Below are 25983 nucleotides of genomic sequence, written 5' to 3' on the forward strand. Positions count from 1 at the left end.
ATATCTTTATCAATGATCTGGACAACAAGATTGAGTGTGCCCTCAGTAATTTTGTAGATGACACCAAATTGGGCAGGAGTGTTGATCTGCTTGGGGGTCGGAAGGTTCTGCAGAAGGATCTCGACAGGCTGGATCGATGGGCCAAGGTGAACAGGCCAAGGGCTGAGTCCTGCCCTTGGGTCACACCAACCCCAGGCAATGCTCCAGGCCTGGGGCAGAGGGGCTGGAAACTGCCTGGCGGAGAAGGCCCTGGGGGTGCTGGCTGACAGCCGGCTGGGCATGAGCCAGCAGTGCCCGGGTGGCCAAGGAGGCCACCAGCCCCCGGGCTTGTGTCAGCCCTGGTGTGGCCAGCAGAAGCCGGGCAGGGATGGGGCCCCTGTGCTGGGCACTGGGGAGGCCCCACCTCGAATGCTGGGCTCAGGTTTGGGCCCCTCGGGACAAGAAGGCCCTTGAGGGGCTGGAGCGTGTCCAGAGAAGGGCAGCGGGGCTGGGGCAGGGTCTGGAGCACAAGTGTGCTGGGGGGCGGCTGAGGGGGCTGGGGGGGTTTAGCCTGGAGAAGGGGGGGCTGAGGGGAGCCCTTCTCGCTCTCTGCAGCTGCCTGAGAGGGGCTGGAGTGAGGGGGGGGCCGGTCTCTGCTCCCAAGTCACCAGTGACAGGACGAGAGGAACCGGCCCCAGGCTGCGTCAGGGGAGGGTTAGGTTGGATGTGAGGGAAAATGCCTTCCCTGCCAGAGGGGTCAGGCCCTGGCACAGGCTGCCCAGAGAGGTGGGGGAGTCACCGTCCCTGGGGGGGTTCAAACACCGTGCAGCCGTGGCACTTGGGGCCATGGTTTAGGAGGCCTGGGGGTGTTGGGTTGGTGGTTGGGCTTGGTGATCCTAGAGGTCTTTTCCAACCTTAATGATTCTGTGGTAAGCTGTGATCTTATGTATCTATAATTTGTATGGACAACTTTGGCATTGAGAATTATTTTTTCGGTGTTGACTTCAGCCTGTGAGTAAATATTTGAAACTTGTATGAGTTGCATGGCCATTGTATGGAGCTATCAGCTGTCACTGACACCGTGATAATGCTATTTTGTCATGAGGATTAAAATGGTACTGCTCCCTTCCCAAATTAATGAAATAATTATTTAAATATTAGGTAAAGGATAAATGGACTTAGTAGATGGGGTTTAATTAGCCTGATACTTTGATGTTAACCTGCTTTTTAAATTCTAAATGTTTATATTCTTTTAGTTAATTTTGTTTAGTTAAAAAATAAATACAGCTGGAAACTTTTCTGTACTGGTACCTTTTTCGCCAGGAACAGGAACAAAGTGAGAGCCACCCCAGCCTATGGCCAGGCAAGCTCTGTGAGCCTCTAGAGGAAGCACCTCGCTCTCCGAGTGCCCGTCGGTCTGTGCAACCCAGACTCAAGAGCTGCAGAAACGTGGTTCTTCCCTCTTCTCATCTCCTGCTCATCTGTAAGCCCTTAAAAATACGTGCAATGATTTGATCTCCTGGATCTGCTGTGTTTCAGTGCTTACAAAGCCTGCTGCGGGGCCGGACGGGGCGGCGTTGGCAGGGCTCCCCGAGGGGCGTTATCCCTTCTGTGCAGGTGGCTGCGGGCAGACCCAGTGCTGCACCACGAATGTTTCGAAAGAGGAGGGCTGAGAACGGCGGATGCGGGCATGGACAGTGCGCTGGTTCCTAGCACTTCTTCAGCATTACATGTTGGTTTCAGAGCATTTTGGGTGAAGAGAGAAGCATTAGCTTCATTTAGTTTATTTTTTATTTTATTTTTTCTTTAAGCCAGGAATTTTTTTGGCCCCACAGGTGTCAAGGGTTTTCCCTAGGCAAGAGGGTAGAATTACTGCCTAGAAGCCCAAACCTCTTGGGACCAAGGGCACTCGTTCACTTGGAGCTGAGGTGTCTCACAGTGATGCTGGGATATGCAGTATAGAGAAACCTTGAAGTGCCTCCAGAACTGCTCAAAGAAAGAGATTTCCTCAAGTCTTTAATGGTATAAAGTGCGTTTTAGTCATCAGTGGTGGCCTGTTGGCAGGGGCCTCTGCAGTGACAGGATCAGAGTGTGCAGGTTGCCGTGTGGCAGGCGGTAAGCACAGCCCTGTCAAATCCCGTAGAGAGCAGTTGCTGCCCATGAGACAGGACGTGAAGCAACTTCACATTCATGTATTTCTATGCAGTGTTAAGTGAGCAGGTGCTCCAACACTAATGTGTGTTCTGAAGACTTATCCCCATGGAAGTATTTCCATTGCCTCCTCATGCATCCCCATGCACTTCCCCTGAGGCTGTCAGGGTGCAGCTCTGGGGACTGGGATGTCACTGCTCGTGAGTGTTGGTCAAGCTGTAGCATTCCTGGTCTGTTCCCTGGCCTCAGCCCACCTTGCACAGCCTGGACATGATGATGCTGTTAAACTTCCAGCCTCCAAATCAGGCCAGCTTGGTCCCAGCTCCCTTTGGGGACGATCACCAGCCTGTGCCATTTGCTGACCCTTACATAGGGGCTGTTTGGGCCCACTCTGGCATGGCTTAACTCTGGGTTTCGTCCTTGTCCCCGTTGTTTAACCACTTGTTTATTCTTCTGTAATCTCCCTGTGTAGGAACCGAGCTCTTCCAGGTGAGGGACTCTCCCCCAGGTTGGTGTGTGGGGACCGTGTTCTCGGGGCCACCTCCGTTCATGCTGCAGTAGTGCACGATAGTATCACCATTAAACTTGCTGGCAATAATTGGTGTTCACATGGCAGGATTGTCCCTGCTCTAGTTTCTGTTGTCTGACTTTTATAAAAAAGTGTTGCTTTGTCTCTCTCTGTTAAAAAATTGTTCTGTTGTCCTGTTTGCAGCCTTTAAACTCTATCTTTGTGGTATTACCGCCTGTCACAACACAGGCGTCGCCATGCCTAATTCCCTCACCTGCCAATGTGTCTGGTCTTTAATGTGGAATGAAAACATGGGAAATCCAAACTGTTTCGCCAGAAGGTTTTAGTTAAAACCAAGTTCTGGTGCCGAGGTGGCGTGGCCCAGGGCTGGGTGTGCAGATCAGGGTGGCTGGAGAAGCAGGGCTGATAGAAACCCATGGTCTGCACCGTCCAAGGGACGGGGCTCCCGCAATACGATTGCTGGGACAATGCTAAAATCAGCACCAAAAGAGGGAGTGGGGGGCTCTATATTTCTCAAACTATATGCATAAGGTTTTAATCCATTAAATAATTTAAAAAATGAAATACCACACGGTCTTAAGGTTTTGGAGGTCTGAAGGTTTTGCTTTCTTTTTGTGAATAATTAGTTAAAAAGTGATAGGTTGCCTTGGATTGATACCTTATTAACTGTATTTCTTCAGACAAGGCTAGAACTTCAGGACTTTAGAAAAACTGTAAAAAAAACTCACTTTTTTTTTTTTTAGGAGAAGTCCAAGACAAGTACTGAAGCCTGTTTGATATTAATGTCTGAGGCATGTCAAACATCTCATGTTAGCAGAACCAGACACATTACATCAAAAATGTAATAAAAGCCGATATTTTTATTCCCACTTACTGTTCATATGAATTTCCCATTTCAGTCTGGATATTCAATCTCTGTTTCTGAACAAAATTCTACCTCCTTACGAATCGAGATCCGTAAGACACGCTGTGCTTTCAGCCTCCGTACGCATCTTTCTTGGGTGGGATTTCTCATTTAAAGGACATGGGACTCTCTGGACTGATACAGTGAAAGCAAGTCCCTGTTTTTGTTCTCTTTAGTGCTTCTTCACAGGTTTTGCAGTCTGGAAGGGCCTCTTTCTAGAAGCTAAATAAAATCAAAAGGGGATCTGAGACTTTGCACCCTTGTGGTTCTTCTTTGCAACAGCTGGGTGCTTATCAGAGATGTGCACGCTGGAAGGGATGTCTCAGAGAGTGAAGTTAAAGCCACCAGCTTTTAACTGTGTGGCCAGCATGTGTTGATTGCATGAGGTATCACAAATTCCAAAGCTTTTAGGTGAAATTACTAGGAAATGACCATTATTTAGGCCAGCTAAATGTCTTTGAGTGGCCTTTTGTGTTTATCCATATCTTGTTACACCCATGCTTCAGAAAAATATCTACGCTGAAGGAGCAAACCGCTATATATATGATGTGGGCAGCACTTTTCGTACAGCCTTTGGAGTTGATATATAAATGTATGTGGGACGGGAACTGTTTTGAATAGCTTTGCATGGGGTGAAGTTCCTGTGCATAATTTTCAGTGAGTGTTATGAGTGTTTGCTCCCGTCTGTTTAGTTGACCCTGTTGATCATCGTGGAGACGTTAAGATTTGTAGCAGAAGAAACAGAAGTCAAAGCACGAGGGTTAAACTTACTCAGCAGGAACCGCAGTTTCTTTGCATGGCTAAAGTCTGGATCTGGGTTTGTTGTCCCAAGTTTGAGCAAAGGTGGAAGTTTTGAGTCTACGCTAATCCAGTTCTGCCGACTTAACACGATGGCCTCTGCCGAAATGTCTCCGTCGTGTAAAGTTTCCCAGGTTACGTTTCACTTTGATGCAAGGAGAATTCTGCGGAGGCTTTGGAAAAATCTGTGTTGTATGAAATGTGTGGTGCAAAATTAAAGAAGACACAGAGCCTCCCGTGTCATACGAAATGGAGGCATTTTAATTGAAGACAGCAATGCTTTGCGTTAATGGCATGCAGCTGTGTGGCATTGCACATATTCGTGGCGCGTTGAAGCAGTTAGGTGCCAAACGTCGTGAAAGTCTCAGGTCTTCAATAGATTGGGGGGGAATGGAGGCTCTGTCAACTCCTGAATGTTTATTCAGTTGTGTGCACTGTCTGTAGTGCTCTTGTTCCCTAATGATGGCTCTGCCTTTTGTTCTGGGATGAACCAGAACAGCTCACTGGGGACAGGATTTAGAAGGATCCAGGGCTGAGCGACTGACTGAAGCTCTTGGGGCTCCAGTTGTGACTCTTGCTCAGAGTGATCCCCGCGAGCCGACTAGGCTGCATCTCGCTGCCGGTCTGAACGGCAGATCTGCTGAGGAATGGGCTGCTGCGCCTGAAGCCTGAACAAATGGTTCATTTGCATGGTTAGTTCATATGTTTGCAAAGTCTGTTTCATGCTGTAAAGCGCTAAGCTTCATTTCTGATGCGCAGGTGTTTGGCAAGTAAAGAGACATCACACCATCAGCTGGGATAGAGGAGGAATCTGCTACCGGAGTGTTGATTCAGAAGTGGTGGATAGTGTTCAGGAAACTTTTATTTAAAGAGTTTTCTGAAGTTCTTTGCTTGCAAATGAAACAGGAGAACCCTGCTGGGCTCCCAATCTTGTGCTTATAAATGGTGCTGGGCAGCAGGATCTGTTTCTGGGAGGTCATAGGAGGAGGCTGGTGATGTGGTTAGCTGGGCAAGTCCCAGGAGGGGTCGAGTCCTGGGTCCTCTCATGTCTGTGCATTACTGCCGCCCTGCAAAATAATCAGTGTCTCCTTGGCTCTTCATTATTACGGAGTTATCATTTTGCCTTTTTGCTCTTTGCAAAGTCTACTTTTGTACCGAACTTCTGAACGTGACTCAGAATAAAGCCACAAGTAAAAATTTGATTCAAAGTAAAGCCATAACTTCAGACCTCACAAGGTGCTGTGAAGGGGGCGTCAGGCTTTGCAGTGATTTAGATTCATCCTGGTACCCTGCTTGTATACAGTGTGCTTCTGAGTTGTCTGGCGGGTGGGCTTAGGCTCGTTTGCTCTCAATGAACTGTGCTATTTCCCCCGACTTTATTCTGCCTCCGTGTACGTATTGTTGAAGCAATGGCTCTACATTGAGGAGCAGCAGGTTGTCTGGTCTGGTGGGGCTGTAGGTCTGTGTAATGTTGCTTGCTGCAATTATTTCTGTGAAAGCTGGAGCGGCCTTGGAATGTCCCACCCATGCTGTATTCTTTATAGTGTATTTTCTAGAGAGGTTTCAGAGCTATAGGAGCTGTGTACAGCAGCAGCCCAGGAGGTGGGGTTGCCGGCTGTTTGTGTGGCCCTTTTGTAGGGATAAGTAGGTCAGTGTTACCAAAGTGGCACTCGTGATACTTCACCCTGAAAGCAAAGCATAGCTGTCAGCCTGTTCTCTGGCCGCTGGCTTCATTCAGCGTTACGTGTTTTGCCTTCAAACTGGCACATGATGATTTAAATCTGTGCGAAGGGTTGCTGTGACACTGCCTTTCTTCCAAGGGTCTGAGCCATGAATCCTGTAACACAAAATGTGCCGATTAACTAATTGGATTGCTGCGCTGCCGGTAGGTATGGATATGCAAAAAGAGATGAGAGAAGATGCTGATGAAGGGTTCCCGTTTCTGCCACAACTTTTTTTTCCAGATTACCCCATGTTGCTTTTCTGGTGTTAAAGCTACTCTGAGGAGTTAATACGTTGTCTCAACAAGTCACAATCGATGTGGTACAAGAGTTTTGAACTGGAAGGTATACCATTAATTAGCTTTGGCCCTCAAAAATTTGAGGACCTCAGAGCATTTTACAAAGAACTACCCCCGCTCTGCCCCTGCAAAGGAAAACCAGCAAAAGATCCCGGGTACTAGAATATGTTCAGTTCCAAACAAACCTAAAATGTCAGAGCTACATGAGTGATATGTCAAAAATAAGCACACTTTTCCTCCTTCTTTCTGTTCTTTCATTGTGTTTAACTTGTTTAATTGTGTCTGCCCCTCCGCCCCCAGTTTTTGCAGGAATTGAGAAAGAATTTGAAAGATTGTGGATTGCAACAGGAGGAGAGAAGGATAAAATTCCATTTATTTGGGCCCTGAGAGTAGTCATAGTGATATCAGAGGAATTAGGTGGTGAGGAACCAGCCTCGGAATGGGAGATGCCCGCTCCAAAAGCCATCTTTCTGAGATCCTGTAACTGGTGAAAACAGGAATTTGTGGATTGGACCAAGCTGGTATCCCAGGGCTGTGGAATTTCCAACTTTGAGAAGGATAAAATGAGTAGCAACTGGCTGGAATTTTATAGAGGCATTCCCCACAGAACGCTTTTACGGCATTACAGCTGAGAGCTAATGAGAATTCCCCACAAGAGAATTTTTTGCAAGGGGCAGATGAGAAACAAACTAAATCGTGCTGACGTTGTCAGGCGGAGGATGAGACCTGTTCACATATTACTGGATGCTGCCCAGGGGTTCTTTCTTGGTTTTTTAAGCTTGAAGTTTGGGTCTGATTGAAGTTGAGGGGCCAGGAGGGCTCCACTGAGAGTTCTCACATGTTCCTGGCATGTCTCACTCCCACGCTCAGGCTTTATTTCAGACTCAGAGCTATGAAATAATTTAAGCCAGACCAGCAAAAGGTGCTTAATTTTTCCTGTCTCCCAGGATCATCTTTTGAGACCATCGAGACATATGTCTTCAAATAACGTCCCTGTGGCTCAGCATGGGTGTCCCCTTTCAGCCCTATGAAAGTGGGATGGTTGGAGGGTGCAGATCGATCAGTTTTGTGTAGTTATGTCTTTTGGCCTTGTTACAAGCAAATTTGTAAGATGCTTTACATCCCGCTGAACAGGAAGTTGTTCTTGATAATATTTCTTGTCTCAGCTGCTATTTGTAACCCATGAGATCCCTTGTGAATTACTGAGGAATGCTGCAAGCGAGGGAACCGGAGCGGATGAAGCGAATTCCCCGAGGTTGCGCAGAAGGTCTGAGACACAGCTGGGAATAAAACCCCAGTCACCCAACACCCTGTCCCTTGCTTTAACTACTGTACAAGAATTTCCTCCTACTGTGTCTTTAATAGAAACTGCAGGGCCAAATTAAAGTGGGCAGATTGTAATCACTGCTGCTGAGCTATCCCAGCTGCAGAATTACTGCAGCCCTCTGCTCTTTGCTGCTAATTTGGAAAGCTTGCTGCCTCTCCCCCTCCAGTGTTCCACCTTGCCACATTCCAGGCTCTGCATTGTGGGAAAAGAGCTCGAATGACCATAAAAAGCCCAGATGTTGTGTCCCAGGGCAGGAAGCGCAAGTGGGCTACCCCTGATTTGTGAAGCTAAAAATAGTGAGGGCATTAATACGGATCTCTCCCTGCAGCTTGCTGGGCAGACTGGCCTCTCCAGATGCATCTTCGTTGTAGGAGGCACACAGCGTAGGGTGCAGGCAGGCAGCTTGTTAGATTCATTTCTCCGCGGTTGGAGTTATTCTTTTATTTGTATTACAGGAGTGCCTGCAGGCCTGAGTGGAGCTCAGACCCCCCAGTTAGGACATCATGGCATGACATGGGTGCATTGCAAGAGACTGTCCAAGCCTAAAGATGTTCTAGGTGAATTTAAGAGTAAGCAAGTGTAGCAAAGGAAACAGAAGGCAGCAGCCATGTGATGTAGACCAGCAATAAACCCACAGTGAGTTGTTTATTATCTGTTACCAGCATTATTAGTGTCCTCAGCTCATCCTCGGCCGAATCATCACTGTCACATGCTCGCCTTACTGGGAGCAATGTGGAACAGCTGGTGCTTAGTGGGCAATCGGGAGATCCAGGCATCGCCCCCTTCCTAAACCAGTGCAGGAGCATGTCTGTTACGAGTTGCTTCTTGGGGAGAGTCTGTCCGGTTGGCGGATGCACTGAAGAATCTGTCAAAGTCCCTTTCAGTCCCCTTGTCAGCGATTTCATGTCAGGGATAGCGAGTGGGAGAGCACACATGGGCATCTGGGGGACTGGAGAGTGTCTGGACCTTGTCTAGCATTACAGCTGGGGTGGAGAAGGTAAGGAACAAGATGATTAAAGTACCTTTTGTTCCCTCCAGCATAGATTATAGTAATGTTGCTATGGCCACAAATCTCCCTCAGATTGCCGCAGCCAATTCATGAACTTTCTTTTTTTTTTATTATATCCTAACACTGAAAATCAGCTAGGCTGCCAGAAACCTCTCCCAAGGAAGCCTCTACTGCTGCAGACGTCAAGAGCTGCAGCAGAGGCTGGAGTACAGGTAGTGAGTATTGCTGTACTAGAGGGATGCGGTAAAGAGAATCTCTTGTTGCTGTAATTTTGGGATGTTTTTGAGGCTGAAGTAATTAAATTAATCCTAAGTATCTATCTGCTCACTTATATCCCATGACTCCCTATTAATTAGTTATTCCTGTCTCCGGGGTAATTGGAGTATCAGGATACCTGAGTCATAGGCAGTCTAGTCCTGTAAGCTTTATCCCACTCTGTTCTGCTCCCTGTGATGCTTTCTCAAGGCAGCCATGGAGCCGGCCGAGCTTCATCGTCCCCTGCACAGGAGCGGGGTTTCTGAAGCTGGGCTGTGAGATCCCTGGCAATGCCTCCTGCTGCTGCGGCGCTGGAGAGGCTTTTATTTTTTCCTTCTGTTTGTAGCTTTGCTCGCTCACAAAAGAGCATGTACCATATGCCGTGTCTTGGGCAGCCCGGCCAAGCAAGTGTCCCGTCAGCAGCCGTTGGCTCTTTGAGGCCTAAGCACCAGGGGGGGTAAAGGACTTTTGTTTGTTTTTCTTTCTGTTTTCAGTCGAGTTCTACATCTTGCCTGAAATCACTCAGCCAGAAAACTCTTGTCTCTGTGGGCAGAGAGGAAGAGAGCAGGGAGAAAGTTGGTTTTGGCTGCAGCGTGGCTTTCTCACCCCACGGCAGGTTTTGAGATGCCATCGCTTTGTTCCGACGGCTCCCATGTGGCTTGGTCTTGTGGGGGTTCTGTCAGGGCTTTAGGAACAGGGCTGTAAACAAAACTCCTAAACACCACTCATTTCTCCATCACTGAGTGCCTTCTGTGGCCCTGGGCAAATCATTTAGCTCTTTCTTGCCTTCGTTTGCCTAATTATTGCCTTCCGACATCTCAAAGTTATGGTAACTGGTGCTGCTGGTTGTGCATCGAGGCAATGGCGAGGAAGCTCTTGGCTTGGAGAGAGAACAGTTTCAGCGTGGTTCCCTGTTAGCCTGTAGCCAGATAAACAGCAAACCTCCTGTTTGCTATGTTTAATACAACAACTTAAAGGTGACGACTGAATTTATAACACAAGGCTTAGCTGTGGGTGCAGGGTTGCTTGCCCATTCCAGCCTGGATGCTGACAGGTGGTACTGGTGTGACCTTGTTGTCCGGAAATTAACCTATGTGTTATTTTGATGAATTTTTTAATTCAGTGCTTGTTAAAACATATCCTTGGTACTTTTCACATCCTGAGTCGTGGGGTGGATTTTCCCATGGTTTGAAGTGACAGAACGAAAGCTTTAGTGCATAAAACCCCCCTTGTTTGTTTCATGAGCTCAGACTAGAAATCTTTTGTGTGTCTAGAGTCTGAGGAACTGAGATTTATGGTTATTAAATGTGATCAAGCCTTCCTGCCTTGGAGAAGAAATGGTTGTGCCCTCCGAGTGTCTGGGTTAAGCACAGCTAGCGTTTTGCATCGCTTATGCCCGTTGGCTTGTTCTTCTTGGGCTTCCTTGGTTTTGTGGGTATTGTGGGTCTCTTTTGTGTAGCGCCTGGAGTTTGCACGCACACATCAAAGGCTCGGTGTTGGTGCCAGTGTCAGGAACAACAAGCTTTCAGCACAGCGGTTGGGTTCAGCTGCTGGCTTGTATACGGAGCAACTGGGGTGAGAGGAGCCTCCAAGGCATCCCATTTGCGTCTGGGGGTGCAAGGGACGTGGGCGGAGAGTTGGGGCAGCAAGGATGAGCATTTTGGGGTGACCATGTGAAGAAATCCTAGTGTATCTACTGGAGCCTCCTGGAGCACTTCTCTGATGAGAGGAAGAGGGCCAAATCTGGAGGAACTGTCTGAGAAACGGAATAAGGGTTGTGGAGGAGCTGGAAGCAAAGGTGGGAAGTGTCCCAGGTGAGGAACAGTGGACAAGGAGACAGGCCCGTATTGTAGGCAGAGGCTGCGCACCCTGATTTCATTCCTTTTTGTTTTTTTTCTATTTGACTTCCTTCTCATGCCATTTGCACTAACCGTACTGATACTTTTAGTTAATTTCTAAGAAAAGGAAAAAAAAATTAAACCGTTTCTGCAGCTTCAAAAGCAGGAAATCCTCATTAATTGTGGTGTGGCTTTATCAGCCTGTTCTCACGCTGGCAGTCTGAGCTTCATCACTCTGAATTCCCCCTCCTGTGGCGTAACAGGCTTGGACCAGGCTGTTGTGGCTTTTGTGAACTGTATGTCTGGCTAGAAAAATCAAGGCTATGCTGAACGGACAGACTTGGACCGCTCTGGCACCCGCTGGCCTGATCTGTGCGATGCTCTTTTGTCCCACATCCGTGGTGAGTTCTCATGGCCACCCCACAAAGCGTTAACGTTCTTGTAACTAATTGGGCATTGAAATTAATGTCTGGGGGAAGTCATCAATAACCTCAATTTAGTGTCCTAAATGTTAGCGTAACTTCTTTTTTTGCCCCAGAACATTGATTTGAAGTGTCACAAATGCATGTTTAAGTGTGACTCCTTCGTAACCTCTTTGACTACCTCTCTCAGAGGGCACAGCTTGGAGCAAGCAGCACATGTGCCTTCGGGTATTTCCCACGAGAGAGATGGATCTGTTCCTCTAGTACAGATAGTTCTCTGCCATACAACTGAATACAGAAGGAATGTTCTGCTTCTCCTGCAGAACTGCTTATTCCTTTCCTCATTTGCTGCAGGACCACCTTACTACTCTTCTGCCTCCAAATCATCTGCTGCAGGGCTTGGTTTGGCTCAGTAGCTTTTAAAAAAAAGCTTCCAGTGCTGTTCCCTCCATGTGCTATTGAAATATAGATAATAAATACCATGGATCCTCCTCTTGTGTGTGTGTGGAGGGAGGTTGGGGGATGTTTTTTTTTTTTGAGAAAGGACTCTGTAGAAATCTTTCCCGGTTCCATTCATGTAATCAGTGTTTAGTATTCTTACGATGTGCTTCAGCCCGATCACCTTTTAACTCAATTGTTCTGAGGTTACTTATCTGAAAGAGGCTGAGGTTCATTATGTTAACTGGCTCTGAAAATTACTGCATTAAGTATCTGTAATTGGTATTATTATTCTGGTCTTGCTGTGTCCTAGGGTTTTCAGTGAACAGAAATGAATATGGAAACCTGTGCTTACAGTTGTGGTTGCTGGTGGAGCCTCACGTGAGGTTGGTGTTGAGAGGCTGCTCAGTGCTTCTTTTAAGCCAAGAGTGGGTTTGGTGACATGGAGAGGGGTAAGATCCCTGCTTGAAGATGTCTGTGTTTAATCCCAGCTCCAGGGAGAGATCCCCGCTCTGACTGAGGTGGGGCTTCTCCAGCTGGACTGCTCTGGCTTAGATCCCAGAGTGTTTTCTGGAGATGAGACAGCGCTGCTTACCCCCCGTTGTCCTGAATCAAGGCAAGAGCTGCCCAAATGCAGCGCAGGGAGGGAAGCACCTGCAGGGGTCTGCTGCAAAGCTTGCCACCGCGGAGGGGTTTCTGATTGCCTGCTCGGGGATTACGCCCTGGGATTAATATCACTCTTTTTCTCTGCTGGAAAGAAGCATTTTTAATCATTTTAGAATGAAAACTGTGAGTACAGGGAAGAGGTGGCCACTAGGAAGATGGAACTATGGATGAGCAGTTGGAAAATTAATTTTAGGAGGGAACAGGTGTAGAATAAGCTGGCGTTTCCACTCCTGACTGCACTGCCTAGAATTGTCTGGAGAAGGGATAACTTCTGCCAGCATGGCATGTCTTGCTCCTGTTGACAGCGCAGTTTCTACCTATTTACGAGATCCTCTTACAACTAAAGCTATTCTCTCCCCTCCCACTTCTCCAGTATAGCCAAAATGGGTTTTGCCTTCATCAGGCCAGAGTGAAAGCTTTCTTAACAGTTCCTGACAGTGCTGTGAGCTTGGATGAGCTGTGGCATAACTCAATCCTCTCTGAACTGCAAAGCACAGGCAGCGTTTCAGTAATCTGCTGTAACGGGATCTCTGCGCCCAGCAGAAATTGTAATGTAGGTTGGAACTTGGTGCTGGCGAGAGGACACTGGAAAGGAAGAAGGGGTGCTGGGTGATGGATGAGGGAAGCAAGAGGGGTGGGGTAGGAGTCAGGAATTGGTGTGAGGACAACATTAGCAGGTAGGAGGTGCATGGGAAGGGAATAGAGGGGTGTGCAGGGGTGCCTGAGTAAAGGGGAGGAAGTGAGGATCTGCTTTCAGTTCTTCCCAGGCATTTCTTTTGAAGCACATATATTGATTTCTGCTCCATTCCCTGGTGATCCCTAGGGAACTCGCTCTGGCAGGGGCCTAAAGAGCAACATGCTGAGGAGTGCAGGACTGCTCTTGGGATCGATGGATGGGCACGGCTTCTTGTCCAGGAGTTGGTCAGGACACCCAGGAGGTTTCAGGAGAGGTGTGTGGTAGCCCTTCCTGGGCCAGAGTAAGACCAAACCTTGGGCTGCGTGTAGGGCACAATAGTTGTTCCCTCTGGGCATTGTAGCTACCATGGTAATGATTTTGCTCCTTGAAGCCTGATTTATTTGAAGAGTAAGTATGCAGCAGGCTGTTCAGAGCTTCATTTGAATGAAAAGATCTGTACTACTTGGTTGGGCCAAATGCCCATTTAGAGCAGCATCCTGCATGGACACAGTAGTGAATGCTTACTGAGGAGTGGAGGAGCCAGCATTTATCTACCTAAACATGAGAAAAACCTTCCCTGTGTGGGTGCCCGAGCAGGGGCACAGGCTGCCCAGAGAGGCTGTGGGGTCCCTTCCCTGGAGACATTCACCCCCCGCCTGGACGCGGCCCTGTGCCCCTGCTCTGGGTGTGCCTGCTCAAGCAGGGGGTGGGACGGGCTGATCTCCAGAGGTCCCTTCCAACCCCCACCAGTCTGGGATTCTGGGACTATCATTTCCCTACTACCCTGTGGCAATCAGGGACCTCCAGCGCTGGAAATTGCCAAGTGACCTGCTCTTTCCATCCCTGTGGTCCTGTAGATGAAGCCATTTCCACATCTTTCCTTACCAAATTATGAATATGTGATATCTCTGCAATACCTGGAAGGTGCAAATAAAGCCAGGTGCTGGCTGCATTTCTACCCTCTATGAATTCAAGGATCCTCCTTTCATCTCCTGTGTCTTCTCCTGTTCTGCATTTGCAGGTATTAGTTTGCTTGGCAAAAATGCACGGCTCTTCGTTGCCTCTCCAGCTTCAGAATAAGGGATGAGCCGGGCTATTGTCTGTGTTAGACGTTGATGATGCAAATTAAAAGCTAAATTCAAGCTTTAGAGGTTGCTTCTTGTTAAGGGGCTGTGAGTTGGAAAGAGTGCTACTGCTGTGGTATAGCTATATGGGACACTTTAAAAAAAGAAAAAATATTGATTTGCAGAAGGAAAGCTACTTACAGGCAGTGGATAAGCACACCATGGGCAAGGGAATCCTTTTCCCACTCCAGCTGCCTGTGTGGATGCCTGGAGCTTTGTAAAGAAATTTTCCACAGTCTGATGCACACATTGTAGAATTAAGGACAAACTTTGCTGCCACTGATTTGAAACTATTTCCTTGTTATTTGAATCTTTGATCAAAAAAAAATTCTCAAGGCTGTTTTCACCGTGCCTCTGAGTCCTCTCTGAGCAACACAAGGCGCTTTCAGCCTTTCCATGGAGTCAAATTTTCTGAATTTTTGCCTGTTTTTTATTTTTTTTTATTAAAAAAGTATTCTTTAGGTTGAAGCTGGAATGATACAGCTTCCATCTGGGAACTGTTTTAGTTTTAATTTGAAAAAACAGACTATAAAACACACAGTCGTAAAAACTGTTTGTCCTTTCCAATGTACTAGAAAATTATTCTCATCAGCCTCTTAAGGCACTCTGCTTTCATGTATTTAAGCTCCATGACATGTTCAGAGAGATAGTTACTGGGGGTGTTAATACAGGGTCATACATAAATTTCCAGTATGGATCATTTGGGGAAGATTAATACGGAGAATGTGTTAATAGTAAAGAATTTGCAGCACTGCAGGTTTGTGCAGCATTTGCTATGCACAAGTAGCTTAGTGACCGTAAAGTTGCTGTCCAGTTTTGCTTGAAAATGAGATGTACTTAAAATGTTGAAAATCAAGTGTGCCTGTACATGTGCGTGCATACTCCTGCCTTGCTGTGGAAGGGTAGTTGACAAGTATCGAGTGTTGGCCGTAGGCTAGCAGTGCTTCAACCTGATCATCTATCTACTCCTGCCTCTTCGTTGTCATCACATTGGGAGCTGCAAGGTGGAATGGGCTGAACCGGGAGCTCACCTACTCGGCAGCAGCGTGGCACTGTCCGAATGCAGTGATCGGTTTGCCGCGTACTTCTGGAAACCAGCTTGTGCTGCCTGATTTTGGCTTTTTAGCATTCATTGCATCTCCAGCTCTGCTCAGCGCAGTTGAGTTGGTAGTACGGGGGCAGGAGTAAGGCACCACTTAACAGCTTAACCAGCTAACCAGCTGACACTGTCAATTTTCCATGGGGTGACACTGATTTCCCAGGCTATGATTTGATGCTCTTATTCATGAGCCTGACAGAGCCTGTGCATCTCCCTCACCCCCAGGGAGGTCCCTTGATTAAGTCATTTGTTCTTCATGGGACCTCATGGGGAGCCTGTGCTGCCAACAGTAATGAGCCAAAAAGACCAGCAGTGTCAGATTATATCGACATCCTGCAAAGATCTCATTCACTTCTGATTCCTCATTATTCTTGGTGGCCTCAGTTATGATGCCATCTGACTTTTGTGGTATGGAATTTTTTGCAGCTTTGGTATGGAGAAGCAGAGTTGGGTGAGGGCTCATGCAAAGCAGCAAGGTGTCTGACAGTGTCTGACCTGCAAGGGTTGCAGCTGCCCACCTTCTCCTTCAATCCCAAGCAGCACTTGCTTCAGGGATTGTTGGAGACTTTAAAAAAAACCCAAACAAACAAAACCACCCAAAAAACCAAACAACAAACCACCGCCAAATTGCTTTTGAGTATCGTGAAATTGTGATTATGGAAATGTTAGTTGTGCATTACAACACGCACTCATCTTCTGCTGGCGCAGAAGTCCTGCTGGTGGCCCGTGCGTGAACAGAAGGACATTTAAAGAGAATTTTGCTTGAAATGCACTTTGTTAGGACACACATCTAAAACTGGTGCCTTGATGGCTAAAATCAATGGGTTTGCTTGTGAAGCAGCGTTGGTGTGCGACGAACTTTTACGGCCTTTTTCCAAAGGAGCACACAGCCTAAACTGGGTAATGCAGCAAAGCAAAACGGCAGAGGGGCGGATAAAGAGCCCTCAGAAGGGAGCAATGCAGGCTTTTATCTGGGAGAGCTGAACGGCGGCATTCCTAAGCTTCTCCTTGCTAGCTGATTTCCCCGTCACCGATCTTACAAAATACTTGGAGTACATGTAACTTAAGGTGTGATTATTACATTTTGAACAGAGTTAAGTTACAGTGATAGAGGAGTTGTGCTTTTATCATGCCTGATTGTGCTTTTATCACTTCAAACAAGTGCTGTTTGAAGCTGGAGGTTGATTTTAGGCTCTGAAGGGAGGTGAGGGCTCCGGGCTTGCAGCCCCTGCACACATTGCTAATCCAGGTTAGTGGCCAAGAGAGGAGCGGGAATTTCTGAGCAAGCGCCTGCCAAAGGTGTCCTGAACTGCCCCTGGGAGGAACGTATCTGCTTCTCTCTTTCTTCTTCTCCTACTTTAGCGAGATCCTAGCGAGACCAGTTAGCTAACTCGGGCACCTGAACTTTGGTGGTATAAAAACCTGATCTGCAGTTCGACCAGATTTTCGCTTTTCAGTGCAGCTGGGGCTGATGCTAACACCCATCATTAAAAGTTTGCCAGACATTCTGTGCTTGAAAATCCTCGTTGTAGTTGCTCATATTTTTTTCACTTCATTTCAGCTAGAACTTTCCAGCTAATTGTCTGCTAGGAGATGTGCTTTTTGGGAAGTGTGAGAAAAAACACACTTTGTTACAATTTAAAAAAATAATAATAAAGGCACAGTGACCATTTAAAGTCACCGTGCCCCTACACTTAAGAGCAATGATTTGATGTTTGGCAGATGTCTCTCTTGCAGTTCCTATAAAAATCTGCCAAAGTTGGGCCAATTTGGAAATGTGTCAGGGAATAGGGGCAGGGAACTGGAGGAGGGAGAAAAGCTGTGTTACTTCAGCATTGCTGAATACCGCCCTCAGGTTGGATCCTCTCCTTGCTGTTGCCACAGTGTGTGTGATTTTGGGGGAGCTGCTGGAAACAGTCTCTTCAGAAATATCATTTTCAGAGCAGTGTATGTCTTTGGAGACCCTGGATCTAGTTTTGCAGGGTCAGTGGTTTTCAGTGGGATCTGTCTTCTGTGTGTTTGCCTGTATATGAAAATAACGTACCTCTGTATAGCTGTATGTTGGTGGAGATGGTAAAATATATCTACATATAGATATACTGAGGTGTGAGGCATCCTCATGTTAGCAGAAGCTGCTGGTCCTAGTTCCTCCCTGCCTCTGAGGCTCATGTCCTTATGGAAGGGCAACCTGTGGAAGGACAGTCTTAATGTCTGAAGAGCTTCATCCTGGGCCAGATTTAGAATCATAGAATCACAGAATTATTAAGGTTGGAAAAGACCTCTGAGATCACCAAGCCCAACCCCCAACCCAACACCCCAGGCCTCCTAAACCATGGCCCCAGGTGCCACGGCTGCACGGTGTTTGAACCCCCCCAGGGACGGTGACTCCCCCACCTCTCTGGGCAGCCTGTGCCAGGGCCTGACCCCTCTGGCAGGGAAGGCATTTTCCCTCATACCCAACCTAAACCTCCCCTGATGCAGCTTGGGGCCGTTCCCTCTCGTCCTGTCACTGGTGACTTGGGAGCAGAGACCGACCCCCCCCCTCACTCCAGCCCCTCTCAGGCAGCTGCAGAGAGCGAGAAGGGCTCCCCTCAGCCCCCTCTTCTCCAGGATAAACCCCCACCAGCCCCCTCAGCTGCCCCCCAGGACACTTGTGCTCCAGACCCTGCCCCAGCCCCGCTGCCCTTCTCTGGACACGCTCCAGCCCCTCAAGGCCCTTCTTGTCCCGAGGGGCCCAAACCTGAGCCCAGCATTCGAGGTGGGGCCTCCCCAGGGCCGAGCACAGGGGCCCCATCCCTGCCCGGCCCCTGCTGGCCACCCCAGTGCTGACACAAGCCCGGGGGCTGGTGGCCTCCTTGGCCACCTGGGCACTGCTGGCTCATGCCCAGCCGGCTGTCAGCCAGCACCCCCAGGGCCTTCTCCGCCGGGCACTTTCCAGCCCCTCTGCCCCAGGCCTGTAGAATTCTATTTGAAAATGCTTTAGGAGATTTTAGAAGTGGTGTAAGGAAGCACAGTTGTAGAAATCTTACTTCTGTAAGAATCTAGGCTGGAAGTGGGCTAAGGGCAGTGTTTCACACCCTGAAGTACTGGGCAGAGCATCAGTGAGATACAGAGCGTGGGTTACAGATGCTCCAGCACCCACCTCTACCCTGCTGGCAGTTCGTGCCTGCAGGAAGCAGACAGGCAAATTGCTGTGACCCTGTAGAAATGGAGGCCCAATGGAGCAGAAACCCCCACAAGGGACATCTTGGATCAGGCTATACAAGTTACGTTGATACATCATTCTTTCTTCTTCAAAATAGCCTGGAGTTTTGCAGGAAGCCCCATGGCTGCTCTGTAGTTGCAGAATCAAGCATCATTTCTTTGGGGACAAAGCCCTGCAGAAGTACTGGCTGGGAGGAGGGGAGTGCGAGAGTCATTGAAGGACGTATTTGTCTTTACTCCTGGGCAAATACTTAAATTTACTAGTTTTTCAAGTTATTTCGCTTTGATAATCAAAATTAGAGTAGATAAGCATATTTATTTTTTTAAGGATGACTTTTCCTGCTTAATCAATTTTCTCTTGTCTGTTGTGTAAAGAAATTGAGTGTAATATCTTGTGCTTATATGTAGGAGTGGGTTCTCTGTGAGCTCGTGGTAAAACACTGCTCTGAACGAATCCAGTTTTGTGTGACTAGACAGTGTCAAAGCTGTCACGAAGTCAGTGTAAGCCCATGTCTTTGCTCTTTTTCATCAGTGTAGGAAATAAGACGTGTAAAGGCTGTGATAAAGCTGTAGTGCTGTAAATGTGATCCTGGGAGTTCTTAGGAATAGCTGCATCCTCGCTGTTCTTGTGATCGCCATCAAGTATAGAGTCGCTGCCGAGAAAATCTGTGTACTTCACAGAACTGACGGAGTAATAAGTTGTTATGAGAATATGATAAATGACTTGGAGTAATCCACATGACTTGTAAACTGCAGTGCCACAAATCATGTGTGAAATGACCCATGACCAAGTTGTAGGTGGAGGAGGAAGCAGCGCAGGCCATACCCGAGGCAGAGGGCTCTGCCCTGGGCAAACGGTCGCTGTGAGGAGGTGCTTGTGGTTGTACTGAGCAGCCGAGTCTACTTGAATTCCCAGAGTGATAGTGCAGTAAGAAGTGTTTCATGCCTTCTATGGACATGTGAGCTGTGCAATAGGAACAAAGGATGTTTTTACTTCCAAAAACTGCATTTATGAAACAGCTTATTTAGCTCTGATATCCGTATTTTAAAATAGATGTGGGAGGAGCTAGAGGACATGCAGAAGGAGCAGCAGGGCAGTATTTGGAGTGGAGAGAAAATAGCTAGACTTCAACTTTTTAAAAAACCTCCCACTGTGTTTGCTGGGTCAAGAGAGAAACGGAAACACAACTCCCTTGTGTGGGGAGAAGGTGCTGGATACTGCCGAGTCTGTCGGAGAGGACTGTGAGCCGTACCAGCTCTTTGGAAGGTGACGTTAGAAGGTAGGCACAGGCTGCAATTAACCATCGGAGCAAATTACCAGGAAGGGATGGATTCACCGTCTCTTCAGATCAAGCCTTGATGTGTCTTTGGAAGTTGTACTTTAACTAAAAGCAGGTAGCTGGGCTCGCTGGGGGACACCTAACCAGTTACTTCTGCTTTATGTGTGGGAATGCTGAGATACAGAGGGTGTGAGGCTGTCCTGCTCGTGCAGAAGGTCCACGGTGTGGTTGCAAACTGAGCTATGGTATGTATCAGTCCAGTGTCTGTTGCAAAATTGAGACCATGCCAGGAGGTGGTTTCTGAATGCCTCGTGCCAGCACAGTTCTGCACAGTGACGGTGGCGTTGAGGAAAGGGAGTTTCCATTCCCTTTCTTGAAGGCTAAATCCTGTGGCATCATTTTTGCTGTGAAAGCAAAATGCTATAGTGAAACAGAGGGTGGTTTTGCACAGTAAAATGCTGGAAGTTGTGGCTTGGACCACTTTCTTTCGAATGAATTTCCACAGTGGACTGGAAGCTTAGGACTAATTTTCTAAAAGGGAAGTGTTGCTACTTCTATGTGCTTTAAGTGCCAGTGGAAGAGGGGAGGACCTCTGTGCTGAGACAGATGCTGATGTGCCTCTTGTTCTTCTTTGAAGCAGCAGTTTGTCCCCGCTGAGCATCCCTCCACTTGCCTGCTAATTCGTCGTGCCACCCAACTGGTCTAATGTGAGGAAGGATTTGTAATATCCCCAACAGTGGGCTGTGACTTCAGGTAAGGAGGGACGAGCCAGCCACAGAGGGCCTTCATTTGGAGGTCTAGGTTATTTCCTGAGCCTGAGCAGCACGTGCAAAGTGGCTTCTTTATGAAAGCTTTTTATGAGTTAGATAAGGAAAAAAATCCTTTTTTAATTTTTTTTTTCTCTTCAAAAGTAAGTCCTGATGCTCTCCCTTGGCTTGTTACTCCTTGTTCATAGGTTATAGGGGTAACAGCATCAGAGTAGATGTCCTGTTTTCCTTATCCACCCTCATTCCTGCACTGAGCAGCCTTGTGCATTCCTCCTTTTCTTACACCCTGCACTCTCTATGGAAAGCCCTCCCTATACATCATCATATGATGACTTGACTGGCAGACTTGAGCTTTCCAAGGGAATGTAGAGTTTTTTCAAGGGGATCTTGGTTGCTTTGGGATTTAGATAGTCACTTGGTCATCTAAAGGCACCTGGTCCAGAATTGTGTCTCCTGCAAGACGATGTGAAAGGGAAATTGTGGCTACTGGAGTAGGTGGTTGAGGACACGCAGACCTTTCAGCTGAGTGTCTCCAACGTGAGCTGCACCCTGCCTGTGTGTTGGCAAGCTTCTAGTCAGCTGTAAAGTAAATTATTAGCTTAAATCCATTTCCCTTCCGGTGACTCAGCAGGCAGGCAGCAGCTTTTTGGGCATCTCTAACCTGTTTGACTTTTGATTGCGAGTCTGAACCCAGACTGGCAGCCTTTGAAGGTAAAGGGTAAGGAGAAGGCAGCAGAAACTAATCCTTTGCTGGCAGGGTTCGACTTGACTCTTGGCAGGGGGGAAATAATTTCCCAGTTTGTTTCTGGGAAATCAGTTGTTTTTGTTTGGGTTTGCAGAAGAAACTAACCTTTTATCGCTATTCTTTGCAAGCCTTTAAAAACGCCTTTCTTGCAGTGGAATCATAAAGTCTTTGACTTTCTCTCTGCTCTACAATGACAGGTTTTAATTTCACTGTTTGTATGATTTTGTTTGCTAAAGTGGAAGCTAGATAGGGGCTCTCTGGGGTGGTGTTCTGTGGTTTTTTTCCCCCCCATAGACCCCTCCTGCCTTATCCCAGTGCAATCTGCACTGTAACTCTGGCATAACAGGTTCCCCAAACAGTCCTTCGTTCCTAGCTCTGTTTTACATGTTCTTTTCCACAGTATTATTAATATGCTGGGTAGCCTCTGCGCTCAAACGAGGCATAAACAATTCAGACAGCAAATGGTATAGAGCAAGTGCACTTAATGGACCCAGATGGTTTTGTTGCCAGTTTTATGTGACATGTTGCCTGCATTAGCCTGGGAAACTTTCTGCTCTTGTATATCAAAGAGCTCTATTTAATGCTTTGCGTTGTCCAAACTTCTGCTGGACTTTGGCATCTCCTTAATGGCCCTTGGTAGCGCAGGTACGGGCGTGCCAGCAATGCCTTCTGCCTGATCTTGCGTAACGTCTCCATCCTGACCGTGGTCAGCTCAGCAGCTTTGGTGGAGAGATCCTCGGGGAGATGCCAGCATGTGTGCGCACAGCGGAGCAGGTTGCAGCCTCCCGTGCCTTCGCCGTGGATGGATGGCCCACCGGGGCTGCAGATCCAAGCCCACGCTGCGCAATGTCTTGATCACTTTGGCCTTCTGCTCAGCTTGGGTTAGAGCGTTGCCTGCCAGGAATGATTTCCATGGGCATACTTCTGTATCGGGTTGCAGTATACCTCAGTGCAGGAGAATGAGCTTAAGTAACCATATTGAAAACAAATTTTAGGTACGCAATAGCGTGCCTGACAACGTGAAAAATAATGATGGTACAGACAGATGAGTGAAATAAAAAAGCAACATGGATGAGAGCTTTGAAAGAAGAGAAAATAGGGAAACAAGTGGATATAATTGTCAGGAAAGGGTGAGATGAAAGCAGTTTGTGATGTTTTTGTGACTGAGGGTTAAAGAAAAAAGCTTTTTAGCGGACACTGCAAGGATGAGCAAAAGAAAATGGACAAATTTAGCTGGAGAGTGAAGAGAGGTCAGAAAAGAGAACTTAGATAGTAAAATATCCCAAGATGCCATTTAGTGCCATGCGTTTCGCTCTTGGCCTTCCCCAGCCCCCACTAACGTGGATTGCCTCAGGCCATCTGGGGCTGCAAATCCTCCATCCCCGTTTCCTGCTGGGGAGAAGGAGAGCTCATCTGTGTACTTATCCGAGATGCTGTTTTTAATTTCCAGGAAGATGTAGGTCTTGTTTGTTTATGTTGGAGCAGCGAGCTGGAGAGGGCAGGAGGAGACCATGTGTCTAGGAGCAGGGCTGGCTTCCCCAGGGAGCAGAGGAACCTTCCTGGGCATCTCTCCATTGCTGCTCTCCTGCACCAGCCATGCCCCACTCTGCCTTCAGCCCATGTTCTTGCTGCCTTCCTCCAATCCTGCATCCCAAAGATGTTGGACGTGGTGAACATTTCTCTTGTTGTAATGGCACAGGTCTTTGCTGAGACATAGGGACAGGTTTAATCCCTACCTGCTGTACACCAGCAGTCTCCATGCTGGAGTTCCCCCATCTCCAGCACCTGGTGGCTTGGTGTGGTTGCGTAGGGCAAAGTCTCCTTTTTGCCTTTCAAAGCAGTTCTTACATGCACGCACGTGCGTTGAGGCTCTCTGCAGCAGACATCTGTCGCTTGCTTTTCTCCTGTGGACGGTAGCGGTGAGGCGCGCAGTTAAAGGTTGACGGTGGGGTGAGCGGCAGATGTCAGTAAACGTTGTCTCTGCAGCGTGTGCGCCGTTGTGCTCCGTCTGTGCCAAATGCAGCCCTGTTTCCTTAGCGAAATAACTGAGGATGAAAGAGGGGGGTGACATGAAAAAAATGCAATTGAAATGGTCTTTTAAAAAGACAGCAACAACAAATTTCTGTTTCAAAGGATGGAGTGGTCCTTATCCGCTAAAATACGTCATGCCACGCAGATTCCTGTGATCTCGAGAGACCTTTGGGAGCTCCGGCTCACCAAACTGTAACACATCAAAGAAGTGTCCATAGGGCTTGGACTACAAACTTGTAATATGCAGATGGCGTAGGGAGTTCACAAGGCTCTAAGCCCATGCCCAGGGAACAGATACTCCCTTGCTGAGAGACCATCTGACAGCCCTTTCCTTTTAGATGACTCTCTGCATCAAAGGTGACCTGAAAACTTTAATACATTAAAACAAAATGAAAAAAAGCTCCTAAATCTAAAAATCCCTAAGTCCTGCTGCAAGAGCCATGCCTCTGCTTAAAAGATCGTTCTTTGCAAAGTAAATTTTCCTTGTTTTCGCAACCTTTGAGCCATGCTTGCCTGGCACATGGGCGTCTTTAGCTCTTGCTCTGGCACACATGGAGCGCTCCTAGCACGGCGTCCACGTGTGCTGAGGGGAACATGGAGGGGTCCACAGCAAGTGGGCAGTTGAGAATGACCCATTCTCCAATACTCACCATGTAGCATCATCTGGCATCTGATAGACGGGAGGGAAGGAATGCCATCCAGAGGGTCCGTGACAGGCCTGATGCATGGGCCCATGTGAGCATCGTGAGGTTCAACAAGGCGAAGTGCAGGGTCCTGCACAGGGGTTGGGGCAGCCCCCAGGGTCAATCCAGCCTGGGGGATGGAGGGATGGGGCGCAGCCCTGCCCAGAAGGACTTGGGGGTGCTGGGGGGTGAAAAGCTGGATGCGAGCCAGCAACGTGCGCTCGCAGCCCAGACACCCAGCCGTGCCCCGGGCTGCATCCCCAGCAGCGCGGGCAGCCAGGCGAGGGAGGGGGTGCTGCCCCCCTGCCCCGCTCTGTGAGACCCCCCTGCAGCGCTGCCTCCAGCTCGGGGCTCCTCAGCACGGGACAGACACGGGGCTGTTGGAGCGGGGCCAGAGGGGGCACAGAAATGCTCCGGGGGCTGGAGCCCCTCTGCTGCGAGGCCGGGCTGGGAGAGCTAGGGTTGTGCAGCCGGAGAAAGGGAGGCTGCGGGGAGATCTTATTGCGGCCTTTCAAAATATAAAGAGGGCTTATCAGAAGGAGAATGACTTTTTAAAATAGGCCTATATTGATGGGACAAAGGGCAATGGTTTTAAACCTACTGGCTTTCAGTTTAGATTGGACATGTTTTTATGATGATTGTGGTACGACACTGGCCCAGGTTGCCCCGAGAGGTGGTTGATGCCCCATCCCTGGGAACACTCAAGGCCAGGCTGGACGGGGCTCTGAGCAACCTGCTCTGGTTGAAGATGTCCCTGCTCATGGCAGGGGGTTGGACTGGATGGCCTCTAAAGGTCCCTTCCCACCCAAACCGTTCTGTGATTCCATCATCTTAGCTGGGGATCGTGGTGTTTGGCAGTTTCATCTGAGGTGATGGCGGTGGAGCCGCTGAGGCTGTTGGTACAGAAATTACTTGGGGTCGTTAATGCCGTTTTAAGGCTTCTCTCTCTGCAGGTCAGACAAATTATCTTTAGAGCATTGGTTCCCGCAGAAACCTCACCTTTGTAATAGAGGCACTTTTGAGCCACCGAGTAACACTGCCTTAGGCGTTGTAGGTTGGGCTCTTGCCACAACTCGGTGGTGTAACCGAGATCTGCAGGCAACAAGGCTGCCTCTGCCCCGAGCACAGTGTGACCCGGGTTCAGCTGGGGTTTACCTCCTGCTGAATCAGGATCCGTGATGCAGATGAGAGCACAGCCCCGTGTGCCCTTCCAGTGGAGATTTGTCAGCCTTGGGAGCTCCTGGCCTTGCTGCAAGCACCCTGAGAGGTGTGGCAAGGCAGTCCACATGCATTTCATGGCTTGCTGTGTTGCGGGTAGCACTTCGGGACCTCGGGAAAGCTCAGCATCCCACAGAGCTGTGGGGAAGCAGGACTTGAATTCAGTCATACGATTTGTCTGGTGCCCAAAGTAATTCTTTGACCGAGAATGCCCCCATTCGTTCTGCTCTCCCACACACTAACATTCCCTTCCCTTTTTCCATGTTAGTTTTCATAATCAGATCTGGAAGCAAGTCCTCTGCTAGGCAAGCGGCCAGCAGACGTCTCGGCAGTGGGATGTTCTCTGCCCTCCAGCCCCATGTGCTCAGGGCAGCTGGGTGAGGATGAAGACCAGCACCTCCTACCAGCTCAGACTGGTGGGGCAAAGCAGTTGGGCTGGTCCATGACTACAAGTTCAAGGAACAGCTGATGCAAATTAAATCACTTTTTGATCATCTGTAGAGAAGAGTCCAGCAGAACCCTGGGGTGGCTCTTGGACTAAAAGCAGATGCCTGCTGTCTTGGGAATCTTCAAAACATTCCTCCTTCAGCCAGCGCTGTTTGAGGCTTTCCTGCATTGGGTTTGTGCCAGCCGCATTGTGCTCCAGTCCTCTGCTTATCCCCTTCAGGGGCTGGCACAGCAGGAAGTGGAGTTACCTGCCTTTGATTGATGGGGCAGCGCTGGGCACAGCGAAACAAATACCCTGGGGATATTTGGTGTCTCCTCTCCATCTCCTGGGACCCAGCTGGGAGGAGGCAACTACCCCAGCCTGCTTCTGCTG

General features: G+C 48.4%; 1 protein-coding gene across 7 annotated transcripts in view; it reads left to right on the forward strand.

Annotated features, from left to right (window-relative positions):
• The window catches only part of EXTL3 (exostosin like glycosyltransferase 3), a 162145-nt gene that overhangs the window by 67154 nt on the left and 69008 nt on the right, over positions 1-25983 (forward strand). The window contains exon 3 of one of the 7 annotated variants that reach the window (XM_075086503.1): positions 20360-20472. The exons of 5 other annotated variants lie outside the window; for them this stretch is intronic. The gene's annotated coding sequence lies outside the window, so the exon portion shown is untranslated. Of the gene's footprint in view, positions 1-1346; positions 1463-20359; positions 20473-25983 lie in introns of those variants that run through there. One more of the 7 variants, XM_075086499.1, reaches the window with a different exon arrangement.

Source organism: Phalacrocorax aristotelis, chromosome 3 (assembly GCF_949628215.1).
Source record: "Phalacrocorax aristotelis chromosome 3, bGulAri2.1, whole genome shotgun sequence".
Classification (NCBI taxonomy): domain Eukaryota; kingdom Metazoa; phylum Chordata; class Aves; order Suliformes; family Phalacrocoracidae; genus Phalacrocorax; species Phalacrocorax aristotelis.